Source organism: Ornithodoros turicata, unplaced genomic scaffold, assembly GCF_037126465.1.
Source record: "Ornithodoros turicata isolate Travis unplaced genomic scaffold, ASM3712646v1 ctg00001266.1, whole genome shotgun sequence".
Classification (NCBI taxonomy): Eukaryota; Metazoa; Arthropoda; class Arachnida; order Ixodida; family Argasidae; genus Ornithodoros; species Ornithodoros turicata.
Genome location: NW_026999528.1, coordinates 49,956 through 67,013, shown reverse-complemented (window position 1 = coordinate 67,013; position 17,058 = coordinate 49,956). Strand labels below are relative to the sequence as shown.

The following is a 17,058-nucleotide window of genomic DNA, read 5'->3' as shown; positions in this document are numbered from 1 at the left end:
CTTGAGGGGGGGGGGGGGCGGAGGGCAAACAGAGTCACTTGTTTTGGAGTGCTAAAGTTCCCACGTAACGCGGCCATTGTACTGCACAGTACAGTATTGAGGAAAAAGAATTATTATTGAGAAAATTATTATTATGTCCTGCAAACATGTGTATTGTGTCTCTCGCCCTACCACCTCCTTAAGCTCAAGAAAACGGGCCTATCCACATCGTTACACCAGTGCGCTTGCATTTTAATGTTTTATTCATCAGAGATATATACTAGGGGTGTGCAAATTCGAATATTTTAAGTCGAATATAATATCGAATCGAATGGGGCGAAAAAATTCCGAATACCGAATCGAATATCGAATATTCGTCAAAATTTTACAATATGTGACTTTCGCAATAAAAGTTTCCATTTTGTAGCTCATGGCTTTAGTGTGATTTTTCTTGCATTAACTGTGAAAAGAGAGACACGCAATTTTTCTGCTTAAAACCCCTACTCTTTAATTTTGCATGAGAGTGCTTCGTGCTTTCCAGGTGAGCCTACACTTACTGGAGTGGTTACCTTCATTTCGAAATTTTATGTCGGGCAGTAGCGTGTTACATGGATGAGGCTGTAATTGCTTCAGACAACCACAGGTCATTTGTGAAACAAACGAATAGGCATCCTGCCTCAGCTTTGCCATGAACACCCTTTAGTTTCTTTGCACCTGCCCTAGGAAGTTGTGTTACTGAAATTCTAGACATAAAGGACATTGTTAAGACACACTTCTTGTTCGTGGGCTGTAGTCATTATTCAAGAGTCCGAACTTTTTAAAGGCAACCTCACAGACATCAAATCGAAGTCCCTCGTCGGCACTGCTAAACTGCACATGGGAGGGGCGCCACCCCTTGCACAGACGATGTCTACAAAACTAACTTTGGATGACGTTCTCTCAAACTAAACACCGTCCCGCCTGTGTTGGTCCTGCAGCAAGGGCAATTTCGTAAAGCAGGCTTCACCTCGTGCACAGACGCATTAGGTGAAGCTGACTTTTGGGTTGTGTCATTCATATTCGTGGAATAGTCTAATATTCGAAAATTCCAATATTGGACATTCGATACGCGTATCGAATAGTTGGAGCATTTGATATTCGACTCGAATTCGAGAACTCGAATATTCGCACACCCCTAATATATATACCCTTGAACACACATACCGATTAGGCTCAGACATCAGAGCTCCGGCCACTCACATTGGTAGTTGCGAGCACATGACCTCTCTCGCACTTCTTAACTGGCTGACATCAGGGCAGCACAAGTTTTGGTTTTTCGCTGTGACGGTTTTCTACACGTCTGTTACCCCTTTGCTGTAAAATCTTGAGTGCAGGTACACATTGCATTTCACATTTATCTGGAATGACTTGAGACAAACTGTTGCAACCTTTTAAGGGAAACGCTCTTCTGGAGGCTGGCACCTAACGCTTTGGCCCTATTCACAGACGCCTGTGTATCGTCCTCTTCCTAAGCTAATGGGCTGAGTGGCTGGGGAGTCCCATGTATTTTTTCTCTTCACAGTGAAAGCAGTTGTAATAAAACGAAGGAAAACTTTTCGCCATGCAGTTGGGTGAATGTGGAATACATAGTTAGTGTCATCATGTATGCTGGAGAGAGAAGTCTTGGCAAAGCTGCTAGATGAAGTAGAAGCTGGAAACATAAGGAGACTGCTATGATGCTTAAAATCTCCAAAGCAGCTGTGTTTGGCAGTGCAGCAACTAGAAAACAGTACTGCACGTATGAAGATCATGCAAGGTATGTCCTACCCACTATACGAAGGGTCTGAAACTTAAATTGAGTCACGGGGGCTGCCTTTAGAAAACACCATGGAGGGCCACACAGAAACAGAATTAGGCTGTAACATCAAATGCCCTAATACACCAGACCCAGGAGCATATCCACGTAGAGCAGGACAGTGTGTGCAGAATTAGTAGTGGAAATCTCCACTTGCCGTAGTACCAAGAGAAAAGAATGAGCCGCCTTTACAAATTGGGTGTCCAAAATATAAAAAATGATTTGAGAAAAAATATGTAGTTCTTCACAAATGATTATGACAGTGTTCAGGAGCACTGAAATTGCTGTGTATTTACACACTGTGTTGTTGTCTTTGCTCACAGTTTCAACTTGGAAAGACAAACAGAAAAAAATTGAGAGAAACAGCCAGCTGACATTTTTGACAATGGATGGCTTTCAGTTTGCTACTTTAATTGACTTTGTTTGTTACTTTAATGTGACTCCTAAAAATTTAAATATGATGGTGTTTGTACATAACTTCCCACCCCCATTTAATACTAACAATAATAATATTTACTCATACACGAAAAGGAGGCTAGCAAAAATCCAGATAAGTGGTTTGACGAGGCTCGACTCTCTGCAGCAGCTGTATATATACACTGATGCCATTTACATTAGCACAAAAGGAAAATTTCTATACGAGGTAGGATTCAAAAGTTCCCGGACTGAGTCTATAACGTAAAAAGTATTATCAATTAAATTGCTGGAACACATTCTCCTTCGAAATAAGACCCTTGAGCAACAACACACTTTTGCCATCGCCTGTAAAGGTCATGGAAACATTTGTGGAATCCATTTTTAGCCATGTCCTTTAATTCAGCCTGCGATGCATTTTTAACTTAATCTGCAGATTGAAATCGACGACCCTGGAGGAGACTTGCCAGTTCAGGAAATAGGCTCAAGTCACAGGGGGCGAGATCAGGTGAGTAAGGAAGATGTGGCAAAACAGTTTTTGTTTTCGCAAGACAGTCAAGAAAGTCAAGTTTTCAGCGGTGCGGGAAGTCTGCGGACGACCAACGCATTTGTCGTTTTCGGCGCTTTCCCTGCCTTCTTTGAAACGTCGATGCCACTCAAAAGCTTTCGTTCGCGATAACGTATCACTGCCGTACACATGCTTAAACATTTCCTAAGTCTCTGTAGCACTCTTTCCCAAGCGAACACAAAATTTTATATTAATTCTCTGCTCAACAAACGCCATTTCTTTCAATCGCCGGTTACTAAATGCACCCGCCTACAAAATACGACGCCGTGACGAGCCACCAACCACGTGATTTGGGTCAAACCACTTTTAGAACAGGGGAGAACGTAGTAACATAGAACCGCTGTCGTAGTCGCTCTACTGCAAAAATTTTTTAAGGTATTGGCTCAGTCCTGGAACTTTTTGTGGTATCGCGGGAGCGAAAGAAGCACGAGATGCACGCAAGCAGTGCCAACCGAAAGAATGCTTGTTCTCAAGGTTACAGGTTTTTTTATATCTACACATTTCAACCCCAAGGTTAGCAACATACACCCATGTATTAGGCCAAACATAACACCTTTGAATCCCACCTCGTATATACAGGGTGTCCCAGCTAAGTATATACAGATTAAAGAGTAATATCAAACACTAGGAACAACTTATTTATTTACACATGGTAAACAAGACTTTCGTGCACGAGACTGCACTTCTTCAGGTTACAAAAATATAAACATGGTACAGGCACATATATACAGTTGACGGGGGAGTTCTGGCATGAGAGGGTAACAGGTTGATGGAAAGGATGCAAACACAGATAAAAATCAAAAGAACATAAATACAAAAGCAGGGGTATCAGAAGCGAAACATAACGCGAGCCCAAGGGCTTATACACAGGAAACGAGAACACTTGTTGGTGACGTTCGAGGAATTAAGGATAAAAAGGGGGGGTTACGGCGACGGAATGAGGACACAGGTGCGGAGTATAAAGGTGACCAGTGGACCGTGAGAAAGTGAAGACTGAAGTGGTCTCAGGAGAGAGGCCAACGAAGAAAATGTGGAAGTTGTAGAGTTGTGTGTGTGTGTTTATCATTATATTTTTTTATTTGAAAAATTATATTTACGGGTTCAATAATTGTAGTGGGCCTGCGTGCATGTTCAAACCATGAGGCTTCAGAGACTGGAATTTTGCAATTAAAAAGGATTCGCAATTTTTGCGCTTCATGTCACTGTTATAACCCGATTCAAGGATAACGATTTTGAGGTCTGTACCTAAAGCGTGTCCAGGAAGGTTAAAATGTGTAGAAACGGGTGTAGGATGGTTATTAACAATATCGGATTTATGGCCGTAAAACCTTTCCCTCATGGTGTTCGAGGTTTCTCCAATATACTGAATACAACATTTAGTGGACATAATAAGGTAACATACGTTAAAAGAGTTGCAGTGCAATCCCTGTCGGATTTCGAAAATAAAAGAGTTTGAGGTGCTCGAGATAAATATACATGGGCTAATGAAATGACATGTTTGGCAGCGTTTGTTACTACAAGGGGAACACCCAGGATTTGGTCGGGATAGGCAGGATGAAACTAGTAAGTTACGAATGTTACGTGATCGACGGAATGTGATATTGGGGGGAGCAGGAAAAATTATTTTGTTTTTCGTCGCTTTGAAGTATGTTGAGATGGCGGGTGAAGATGGACCCTGCGCCACTCAGTGCTTTGTTATAGGCGGTAACGAAGGATAAGGGGTTTTGTAGCTGCCGCGGTTCATGTGATCTGCACGCGGAGAGAGCATTGTTTATAAGGTTGGGAGGGTAGTTTCGTTTTCTAACATCGTTGGACATTTCTTCAGCGCATGCCTCAAAATCTTCTGGGTTAGAGCATATGCGTTTTAGACGTGTGAATTGATCTCGAGCACCTCAAACTCTTTTATTTTCGAAATCCGACAGGGATTGCACTGCAACTCTTTTAACGTATGTTACCTTATTATGTGCACTAAATGTTGTATTCAGTATATTGGAGAAACCTCGAACACCATGAGGGAAAGGTTTTACGGCCATAAATCCGATATTGTTAATAACCATCCTACACCCGTTTCGACACATTTTAACCTTCCTGGACACGCTTTAGGTACAGACCTCAAAATCGTTATCCTTGAATCGGGTTATAACAGTGACATGAAGCGCAAAAATCGCGAATCCTTTTTAATTGCAAAATTCCAGTCTCTGAAGCCTCATGGTTTGAACATGCACGCAGGCCCACTATAATTATTGAACCCGTAAATATAATTTTGCAAATAAAAAAATATAATGATAAACACACACACACAACTCTCCAATTTCCACATTTTCTTCGTTGGCCTCTCTCCTGAGACCACCTCCGTCTTCACTTTCTCACGGTCCACTGGTCACCTTTATACTCCGCACCTGTGTCCTCATTCCGTCGCCGTAACCCCCCCTTTTTCAACAACAAACTCTTCAATGTTGGAGAGATCTCAACAGTGATGACATTCAAAAGGTTCCAGGCAATCATGAACTGCCTTCACACTGCCGACAACGAAGCCGCGAAAAAGAGAGGAGAGGACGGATATGACAGGTTAGCGAAAGTAAGGCAGCTGGTGGACGCCTTGAACAAGCACTTCCTGGAAGAGTACAAGCCGTCAAATCACCAGGCCAGTGATGAAAGCATGATACGGTTCAAGGAGATGTCAGCCCTGAAGCAGTATTGTCCAATGAAACCCATCAAGAGAGGGTATAAAGTTTGGTGCAGGGCTGACTCTGCAACCGGCTACCTCTGGGAATTCAGGATCTACGAAGGGAAGGCTTCCGATCGCCCTTCTGACCTAACACTGGGCGAGCACGTTGTCCTTTCACTGAGCGAGAATGTGGAGCCAGAGACTGAAGTTTACTTTGATAACTTCTTTACCACAACGAAGCTGTTGTAGAAGCTAAAAGACAAAAACGTCCTGGCTGCAGGAACCCTCCGCCAAAACCGTAAGGATGTTCCTAGAGAAGTAACGCAGGCCCAGAAGCTGCAACGAGGAGACTACGTTTGGAGGGCAAAGGAATCTCTCTCGGCATACATGTGGCGGGACAACCGAAATGTTCTCATGATGTCAAATTTTCATGATCCGAATGAAGTGGTTGAGGTGTCCCGTACACTTGCAAGTGGTGCAAAGGCTGGTGTAACGTGCCCCAAGTTTGTATCTGATTACAACAAATACATGGGGGTGGCGTTGACCTCTTTGATCAGAAAAGGAACTCGTACGTGTCAGACTGAAAGTAAAAAAAGTGGTGGAACAGAATGTTTTACTACTTGCTTGACGCAGCGGTTGTGAACTCCTTCATTCAATTTTCTAACACGAGGAAGATTGCATACCTGTGGTACAGGTTGCAGATTGGCAGACAGCTCATTAGTGAAAACACCTTCAAACAGAAGAAGGCAACACAGGCTTTTCTGGGGAGACAGCGCGGTCGCCAAAGTGGGCAAAAAGTGGTAGCTGTGCCTGAGGAGGTGAGGTTCCAGGGAGGTGATCACCACCCCCAAAAGGTCATAAGTAGAGCCTGAAGTTTTTGGGAAATATTTTTTCTTACATTCGGGGGAGGGGGGGTAAAAATCGAGTAAATAAACATGCGCACTAAATTCATGCAAATTCGGGTAAAAAAACTTCCAGTATGCTAAATTTGGGGAGAAATCGGGCTCAATTATTCAGACTAATTGTAGCAGTTTGGTACAAATGGTGATGTAACTGCATTTTTCTGCCAAACAAGTTAGTGCATTCCTACAGACATCCCAGTGAGGGCAATTTGCCGGGTGAAAATCAGGTTTTACCCTAAAGAGGCAACCTTCAATTCGGGGTGCAAATTCGGGGAAGAATCAGGTAAAACCCTAAAACTTGAGGCTCTAGTCATAAGCCGCCAGAGGTGCAGATGGTGCTCCACAAAGGAAAGAGAGGTGAGGACACTTCATCTGCAAGTTGTGCCAGGTCCCACTCTGTGTGACATGTTTTGGACCTTTTCATGCCGAAAATTAGATCGTGATATAGAAGGCACGCTTTTGAATGTTTGTATCGTCAGAATAAACTTCAAACAAAAACATTCCTGCCAAATCTCAGAGCATGTGCACTAGCAGGTCAGTGGGAGAGAAGTGCCCCACTTCCCTTTGAACGCAAATAAGCTCTTGGGACAAATATGTCCCACTTTTTTCATGAGATGCACTCTGTCGATTTTAACCAAATTTCAGATATTATCCGTTCGGGTGGCTCAGAACTTCACCTTTAACATTCAAAGTACTTTTCTTATGGGCAACCATCTCGCCTCATAAAGGGTCATCCAAAACATTTTCAGATGAAGACGTCTGATGAAAGTGTATGTGTCATTCTGCTGAATAGCGCGAAAGGTTTTGCTGTGTGCAATTTGTTTCTCAGAAAAAAACTCACATAAACATGGCTCCGTGCGTCCTCCACCATTCATGGTTCCACACGTACCCTTAACTCGCCATTCTGGGTATAATGAGGAGGAGAAGGTATGGTTTTCTCCAACGGGTTTGCCCAAGTAGCGTCGAGGCAGTTGGGGGCAGGCAACCCCTACAAGTATCTGCTTTGCGAAGCTAACAAAAGCCTTGAACAAGGGTCTACTGCCCTGGTCAAAGGCAAAAGCAGCCAAAGTGCATCAAACGAAGAGCCAGGAGGGCAAGAGAACCTGTGCACAAAAGGACATGAAAGACTATAGTGCTGGAGCCTTCTAATTTGTAGTAAAAATAGCATGAAACTCTGCACTTGATTTTCTCAAAACAACTTTTTGCTCTACCTGCTCCACTTGCAAAACTGATATCTCCACAACCACTCACTCTTTATTGATGCGGTCTGTTTTCTTACGATCACTGAACCTTCCTAGAGACATTCTTACTTTTTCAGGTAAATCAATTTATAATTTATGCTATCGTCATACGTTCCTATGCCAGATGTGTCCGTTGCAACTGCATGCAGAAAAATGAGAACCAAAAATTTTCATTGTGGAAACTGCATTATCAACATCACGGTGCACGTTTTAATCTATTACGTAAACTACTGCGAAACAAAAACGTTTGTGTTGATCCCCACTTCCCCCCTTAATATTATTCTTCGCTGATCACTTCTCTATTCTTGCCGTCCACAGACAGACAGCCTGATGATAATGTTGCAATATTCTTACAGATTGAGATGCCCACTTTTATGGTGAGATTGTAAGCTGGCGTATTCACATTTGCCTGCATCAACCTGCTGTGGTTATGATGGAAGAGACTGTTCTTTTCTGTGTTTTATTAAATAAATGAACATTCTGCAAAAGAGAATGTTCCCTGCTAATTATGAATTTCCTGATTAAATTAAACACAGTTGAGATTTGGCACTCTCTACAACTATATTCGTTACTTCAACAAACTTGCCTGCTTCCGCAGACGACTCCCTCCGCTGGTTGCCAGCATCTCCACCAGATGTGCTGAACGGGTGGGGAAACTGGCATGAAGTAGCAGAGGCTAAGGACTTGTACAGCCCCTTGGTTTCAATTCTGGATAAACCACTGCCTGCTAGTTGAACAGTTGCAAAGGACTATCTTACCTAAACAGTCAGCAGTGATGAGCTCTTCTGCATCTTGATGGTTTACGGGTAGAGGGGAGATTTCTTGTGGTTCTTCCTTGATGGAGGTAGAACCCATTCCAGGCATTACTGATTCTATGGACAGACAAAAAGTATTGCCACACTTTAATTACCTCTCAGTACAGCTATTGCAGCACTACCACATGGTATTTTTTAGCATAATGGTAGCACATGGTTCTTGTTTTCTCAACATTTACGAGGACCTGATTACCTGTGTGCGATTTAGTTAAACGTAAATTAGCTTGAGTAACTTCGAAAGATGAGACTGGGTGACAAAATAAACAACAACACAGACATGCACTTCATGTACGATCATGTCTGTGTTTACATTCAATAAATCGTGAACTTCAAAAGAGAAAATTCCGTTAAAGATTTTAACATTAAAGTCGTAAATTCACTAGTCCTTTTACGTGACGAAGTACGCTCGCAGGCGCACATCGAACAGAAATCTTCGCAAGAGATGTCGTGGATGAATGCATAAACGACGACAACGACAGTGTGACGAGCCTACGAGCCCGCCACTGGAGCCCTGGAGCCCGTTCGCTTTTCAACAATACAGTCACAACACCAACAGCGTTAGTTACGCATTTACATTCAATAAATCGTGGACTTCAAAAGAGAAAATTCCGTTAAAGATTTTAACATTAAAGTCGTGAATTCACTATTCTTTTTACCTGACGAACTACGTTCGCAGGTGCACATCGAACAGAAATCTTCCCAAGAGATCCCGTGGATGAATGCATAAACGACGACAACGACAGTGTGACGAGCCTACGAGCCCGCCACTGGAGCCCGCTCGCATTTGAACAATACAGTCACAACATCAACAGCGTTAGTTACGCATTTACATTCAATAAATCGTGGACGTCAAAATAGAAAATTTCGTTAAAGATTTTAACATTAAAGTCGTGAATTCACTATTCTTTTTACCTGACGAACTACGTTCGCAGGCGCACATCGAACAGAAATCTTCGCAAGAGATGTCGTGGATGAATGCATAAACGACGACAACGACAGTGTGAGGAGCCTGAGTGAGTCACATATTCAAGATAGGAGAAGGTCAAGATCGACCCTGGGAACGGAATGAAGAAAGTAAAATGTGACAGCATCAGCTACGTTATTTTTTACGTCATCTGAAAAGCGACAATCCTGCATGGAAACGTTTGTCCTAAAACGTCTTCCAAAAACCACGTGCAAAAACGAAACTCTTGTATTTCTGGCCTAGAGGGAAACACAGGAGGGCGAAATGTGTCGAGTAGTGCATCTCCTGTGGCGCCCCCGCAGTCGTGTACGGAATGAAGAAAGTAAAATGTGACAGCATCAGCTACGTTATTTTTTACGTCATCTGAAAAGCGACAATCCTGCATGGAAACGTTTGTCCTAAAACGTCTTCCAAAAACACGTGCAAAAACGAAACTCTTGTATTTCTGGCCTAGAGGGAAACACAGGAGGGCGAAATGTGTCGAGTAGTGCATCTCCTGTGGCGCCCCCGCAGTCGTGTACGGAATGAAGAAAGTAAAATGTGACAGCATCAGCTACGTTATTTTTTACATCATCTGAAAAGCGACAATCCTGCATGGAAACGTTTGTCCTAAAACATCTTCCAAAAACCACGTGCAAAAACGAAACTCTTGTATTTCTGGCGTAGAGGGAAACACAGGAGGGCGAAATGTGTCGAGTAGTGCATCTCCTGTGGCGCCCCCGCAGTCGCGTACGGAATGAAGAAAGTAAAATGTGACAGCATCAGCTACGTTATTTTTTACGTCATCTGAAAAGCGACAATCCTGCATGGAAACGTTTGTCCTAAAACGTCTTCCAAAAACCACGTGCAAAAACGAAACTCTTGTATTTCTGGCCTAGAGGGAAACACAGGAGGGCGAAATGTATCGAGTAGTGCATCTCCTGTGGCGCCCCCGCAGTCGCGTACGGAATGAAGAAAGTAAAATGTGACAGCATCAGCTACGTTATTTTTTACGTCATCTGAACAGCGACAATCCTGCATGGAAACGTTTGTCCTAAAACGTCTTCCAAAAACCACGTGCAAAAACGAAACTCTTGTATTTCTGGCCTAGAGGGAAACACAGGAGGGCGAAATGTGTCGAGTAGTGCATCTCCTGTGGCGCCCCCGCAGTCGTGTACGGAATGAAGAAAGTAAAATGTGACAGCATCAGCTACGTTATTTTTTAGGTCATCCGAAAAGCGACAATCCTGCATGGAAACGTTTGTCCTAAAACGTCTTCCAAAAACCACGTGCAAAAACGAAACTCTTGTATTTCTGGCCTAGAGGGAAACACAGGAGGGCGAAATGTGTCGAGTAGTGCATCTCCTGTGGCGCCCCCGCAGTCGTGTTCGGAATGAAGAAAGTAAAATGTGACAGCATCAGCTACGTTATTTTTTACGTCATCTGAAAAGCGACAATCCTGCATGGAAACGTTTGTCCTAAAACGTCTTCCAAAAACCACGTGCAAAAACGAAACTCTTGTATTTCTGGCCTAGAGGGAAACACAGGAGGGCGAAATGTGTCGAGTAGTGCATCTCCTGTGGCGCCCCCGCAGTCGTGTACGGAATGAAGAAAGTAAAATGTGACAGCATCAGCTACGTTATTTTTTACGTCATCTGAAAAGCGACAATCCTGCATGGAAACGTTTGTCCTAAAACGTCTTGCAAAAACCACGTGCAAAAACGAAACTCTTGTATTTCTGGCCTAGAGGGAAACACAGGAGGGCGAAATGTGTCGAGTAGTGCATCTCCTGTGGCGCCCCCGCAGTCGTGTACTGAATGAAGAAAGTAAAATGTGACAGCATCAGCTACGTTATTTTTTACGTCATCTGAAAAGCGACAATCCTGCATGGAAACGTTTGTCCTAAAACGTCTTCCAAAAACCACGTGCAAAAACGAAACTCTTGTATTTCTGGCCTAGAGGGAAACACAGGAGGGCGAAATGTGTCGAGTAGTGCATCTCCTGTGGCGCCCCCGCAGTCGCGTACGGAATGAAGAAAGTAAAATGTGACAGCATCAGCTACGTTATTTTTTACGTCATCTGAAAAGCGACAATCCTGCATGGAAACGTTTGTCCTAAAACGTCTTCCAAAAACCACGTGCAAAAACAAAACTCTTGTATTTCTGGCCTAGAGGGAAACACAGGAGGGCGAAATGTGTCGAGTAGTGCATCTCCTGTGGTGCCCCCGCAGTCGCGTACGGAATGAAGAAAGTAAAATGTGACAGCATCAGCTACGTTATTTTTTACGTCATCTGAAAAGCGACAATCCTGCATGGAAACGTTTGTCCTAAAACGTCTTCCAAAAACCACGTGCAAAAACGAAACTCTTGTATTTCTGGCCTAGAGGGAAACAGGGAAACACAGGAGGGCGAAATGTGTCGAGTAGTGCATCTCCTGTGGCGCAGGTGGGTCAAAGTCGCCATCTTGCCATGTGTTTCAGCCTATTCCCGGCCACGGGGATCGCCATCTTGTGGGACGGTTGTTGCCAACATTGAAAAATCTGCCACCCAGATTTGTCCCTCAGCGGGAATTGTCTGCACACGCTGTGCAGCCAGCGAGCTAATTCTGAAAATATCCACTCCAATCCGTAGTCAATCCAGCATGTGAATATGGCTGCCGCCTGTTCTCGCGTCGTCAGTCAATCTTTCCACTGAAATTTTGTTCATGTCGCAAGAGAGCTGATGATGTGGATTATATAGAATATGCGCACGAAAGCCGATGGCTTATTCTAATGTGATGACGACATAGCAATGGTGTTATTGACTTTAAATAAGCAGCCTGCAATTCTGATGTCCCATCTCAGCTACGCGCATACGAAGGTATTGCCTGGTGATCGCTGTAGAATTTTGTGATGTCTGGCAAGGAGAAAAGGGGGTTCCGAAATGTGTAGCGGAGCTTGCGTGGCATAACCTGACGGCTGCATTATAAGACTACGGTTTGTGCCCCCCGTGCAACATACGTTAGATAAAGCATTTCTTCACTACTACAGATGTTGTGTGCTGTATCATAAGTCCGTGTATCCAGCATTAGTAGCAGGACGCCTTCCTTTCTTTTGAAGTGATAGCACACGGAGACCAATGCAGTGTGGTGAGAGACTTCGTTTATGTCAAATACGGTAGACACACCAGAAATACTTCCATATAAAGCCATAAGTCAATGTAGTTTAATATACATTAAAGAGTGTCACTATTTTTCTGTAAAACTGTACATCGCTGATTGTCGATTTTGAAACAAAGCTATGGAAAAGCAGAGAGCCAAAGCACATTTCAATTAAGCACACATACACAATCTAAAGCCCCCAGGAGGCAAATAAATTTAAGAAGCTCACACAAAAGCTGGTTTTGTGAGAACGTGGCAAACATAGGCTCCCTGATGTTGTTATCACATGTGTCAAGAGAGATTGAGAAATCTGTGCTATAGCACAAGATAAACAACTACTTCCTAGCACATGCACCCTGGAAGTCGCTGAGAAGGCGTGTTAGCTTAGCTCAATTGGTACAGCCCTGGTCCAGTAATCCAGAAGATGTGGGTTCGAGTCCTACAGCTGGCTAACCTTTTCAGTGACTTCCATCTTTTATCAAGTTCAAAGCATTCACAACACTGACATTCACACTCTGCGTATACACGCTTCTCCGGGTATATGACTTGAACGTAAAACAGGGAACATTGCTATTATGGATACAAACACTTCGAAATAGAATCTGCTTCCTGAAGACATGGCGAACATAAAAAACCTGAGCTTGCTATCACATGTGTCGAGAGGTGCATCCCACTGAGAAATCTGCACTAGTGCACAGGACGAACAAATACTTCCTAGCAGAAGTTCATAACGTAAAAAACACTGACATTCACACTCTGCGTATACACGCTTCTCCGAGTATATGGCTTGAAGAACGTAAAACAGGGAACATTGCTATTATGGATACAAACACTTCGAAATAGAATCTGCTTCCTGAAGACATGGCGAACATAAAAACCCTGAGCTTGCTATCACATGTGTCGAGAGGTGCATCCCACTGAGAAATCTGCACTAGTGCACAGGACGAACAAATACTTCCTAGCAGAAGTTCATAACGTAAAAAACACTGACATTCACACTCTGCGTATACACGCTTCTCCGAGTATATGGCTTGAAGAACGTAAAACAGGGAACATTGCTATTATGGATACAAACACTTCGAAATAGAATCTGCTTCCTGAAGACATGGCGAACATAAAAACCCTGAGCTTGCTATCACATGTGTCGAGAGGTGCATCCCACTGAGAAATCTGCACTAGTGCACAGGACGAACAAATACTTCCTAGCAGAAGTTCATAACGTAAAAAACACTGACATTCACACTCTGCGTATACACGCTTCTCCGAGTATATGGCTTGAAGAACGTAAAACAGGGAACATTGCTATTATGGATACAAACACTTCGAAATAGAATCTGCTTCCTGAAGACATGGCGAACATAAAAACCCTGAGCTTGCTATCACATGTGTCGAGAGGTGCATCCCACTGAGAAATCTGCACTAGTGCACAGGACGAACAAATACTTCCTAGCAGAAGTTCATAACGTAAAAAACACTGACATTCACACTCTGCGTATACACGCTTCTCCGAGTATATGGCTTGAAGAACGTAAAACAGGGAACATTGCTATTATGAATACAAACACTTCGAAATAGAATCTGCTTCCTGAAGACATGGCGAACATAAAAACCCTGAGCTTGCTATCACATGTGTCGAGAGGTGCATCCCACTGAGAAATCTGCACTAGTGCACAGGACGAACAAATACTTCCTAGCAGAAGTTCATAACGTAAAAAACACTGACATTCACACTCTGCGTATACACGCTTCTCCGAGTATATGGCTTGAAGAACGTAAAACAGGGAACATTGCTATTATGGATACAAACACTTCGAAATAGAATCTGCTTCCCGAAGACATGGCAAACATAACGCAGAGTGTGAATGTCAGTGTTTTTTAGGTTATGAACTTCTGCTAGGAAGTATTTGTTCGTCCTGTGCACTAGTGCAGATTTCTCAGTGGGATGCACCTCTCGACACATGTGATAGCAAGCTCAGGGTTTTTATGTTTGCCATGTCTTCAGGAAGCAGATTCTATTTCGAAGTGTTTGTATCCATAATAGCAATGTTCCCTGTTTTACGTTCTTCAAGCCATATACTCGGGAGAAGCGTGTATACGCAGAGTGTGAATGTCAGTGTTTTTTATGTTATGAACTTCTGCTAGGAAGTATTTGTTCGTCCTGTGCACTAGTGCAGATTTCTCAGTGGGATGCACCTCTCGACACATGTGATAGCAAGCTCAGGGTTTTTATGTTTGCCATGTCTTCAGGAAGCAGATTCTATTTCGAAGTGTTTGTATCCATAATAGCAATGTTCCCTGTTTTACGTTCTTCAAGCCATATACTTGGAGAAGCGTGTATACGCAGAGTGTGAATGTCTGTTTTTTTAGGTTATGAACTTCTGCTAGGAAGTATTTGTTCGTCCTGTGCACTAGTGCAGATTTCTCAGTGGGATGCACCTCTCGACACATGTGATAGCAAGCTCAGGGTTTTTATGTTTGCCATGTCTTCAGGAAGCAGATTCTATTTCGAAGTGTTTGTATCCATAATAGCAATGTTCCCTGTTTTACGTTCTTCAAGCCATATACTTGGAGAAGCGTGTATACGCAGAGTGTGAATGTCAGTGTTTTTTAGGTTATGAACTTCTGCTAGGAAGTATTTGTTCGTCCTGTGCACTAGTGCAGATTTCTCAGTGGGATGCACCTCTCGACACATGTGATAGCAAGCTCAGGGTTTTTATGTTTGCCATGTCTTCAGGAAGCAGATTCTATTTCGAAGTGTTTGTATCCATAATAGCAATGTTCCCTGTTTTACGTTCTTCAAGCCATATACTCGGAGAAGCGTGTATACGCAGAGTGTGAATGTCAGTGTTTTTTACGTTATGAACTTCTGCTAGGAAGTATTTGTTCGTCCTGTGCACTAGTGCAGATTTCTCAGTGGGATGCACCTCTCGACACATGTGATAGCAAGCTCAGGGTTTTTATGTTTGCCATGTCTTCGGGAAGCAGATTCTATTTCGAAGTGTTTGTATCCATAATAGCAATGTTCCCTGTTTTACGTTCTTCAAGCCATATACTCGGAGAAGCGTGTATACGCAGAGTGTGAATGTCAGTGTTTTTTACGTTATGAACTTCTGCTAGGAAGTATTTGTTCGTCCTGTGCACTAGTGCAGATTTCTCAGTGGGATGCACCTCTCGACACATGTGATAGCAAGCTCAGGGTTTTTATGTTTGCCATGTCTTCAGGAAGCAGATTCTATTTCGAAGTGTTTGTATCCAGCAATGTTCCCTGTTTTACGTTCTTCAAGCCATATACTCGGAGAAGCGTGTATACGCAGAGTGTGAATGTCAGTGTTTTTTACGTTATGAACTTCTGCTAGGAAGTATTTGTTCGTCCTGTGCACTAGTGCAGATTTCTCAGTGGGATGCACCTCTCGACACATGTGATAGCAAGCTCAGGGTTTTTATGTTTGCCATGTCTTCGGGAAGCAGATTCTATTTCGAAGTGTTTGTATCCATAATAGCAATGTTCCCTGTTTTACGTTCTTCAAGCCATATACTCGGAGAAGCGTGTATACGCAGAGTGTGAATGTCAGTGTTTTTTTACGTTATGAACTTCTGCTAGGAAGTATTTGTTCGTCCTGTGCACTAGTGCAGATTTCTCAGTGGGATGCACCTCTCGACACATGTGATAGCAAGCTCAGGGTTTTTATGTTTGCCATGTCTTCAGGAAGCAGATTCTATTTCGAAGTGTTTGTATCCATAATAGCAATGTTCCCTGTTTTACGTTCTTCAAGCCATATACTCGGAGAAGCGTGTATACGCAGAGTGTGAATGTCAGTGTTTTTTACGTTATGAACTTCTGCTAGGAAGTATTTGTTCGTCCTGTGCACTAGTGCAGATTTCTCAGTGGGATGCACCTCTCGACACATGTGATAGCAAGCTCAGGGTTTTTATGTTTGCCATGTCTTCAGGAAGCAGATTCTATTTCGAAGTGTTTGTATCCATAATAGCAATGTTCCCTGTTTTACGTTCTTCAAGCCATATACTCGGAGAAGCGTGTATACGCAGAGTGTGAATGTCAGTGTTTTTTACGTTATGAACTTCTGCTAGGAAGTATTTGTTCGTCCTGTGCACTAGTGCAGATTTCTCAGTGGGATGCACCTCTCGACACATGTGATAGCAAGCTCAGGGTTTTTATGTTTGCCATGTCTTCAGGAAGCAGATTCTATTTCGAAGTGTTTGTATCCATAATAGCAATGTTCCCTGTTTTACGTTCTTCAAGCCATATACTCGGAGAAGCGTGTATACGCAGAGTGTGAATGTCAGTGTTTTTTACGTTATGAACTTCTGCTAGGAAGTATTTGTTCGTCCTGTGCACTAGTGCAGATTTCTCAGTGGGATGCACCTCTCGACACATGTGATAGCAAGCTCAGGGTTTTTATGTTTGCCATGTCTTCAGGAAGCAGATTCTATTTCGAAGTGTTTGTATCCATAATAGCAATGTTCCCTGTTTTACGTTCTTCAAGCCATATACTCGGAGAAGCGTGTATACGCAGAGTGTGAATGTCAGTGTTTTT

The 17,058-nt window shown here is 43.1% G+C and overlaps 1 pseudogene; it reads left to right on the top strand.

Annotated features, from left to right (window-relative positions):
- The first annotated feature begins 5,298 nt into the window (after positions 1-5,298).
- LOC135376747 (piggyBac transposable element-derived protein 4-like) lies at positions 5,299-6,842 on the top strand (annotated as a pseudogene).
- The last annotated feature ends 10,216 nt before the right edge of the window (positions 6,843-17,058 follow it).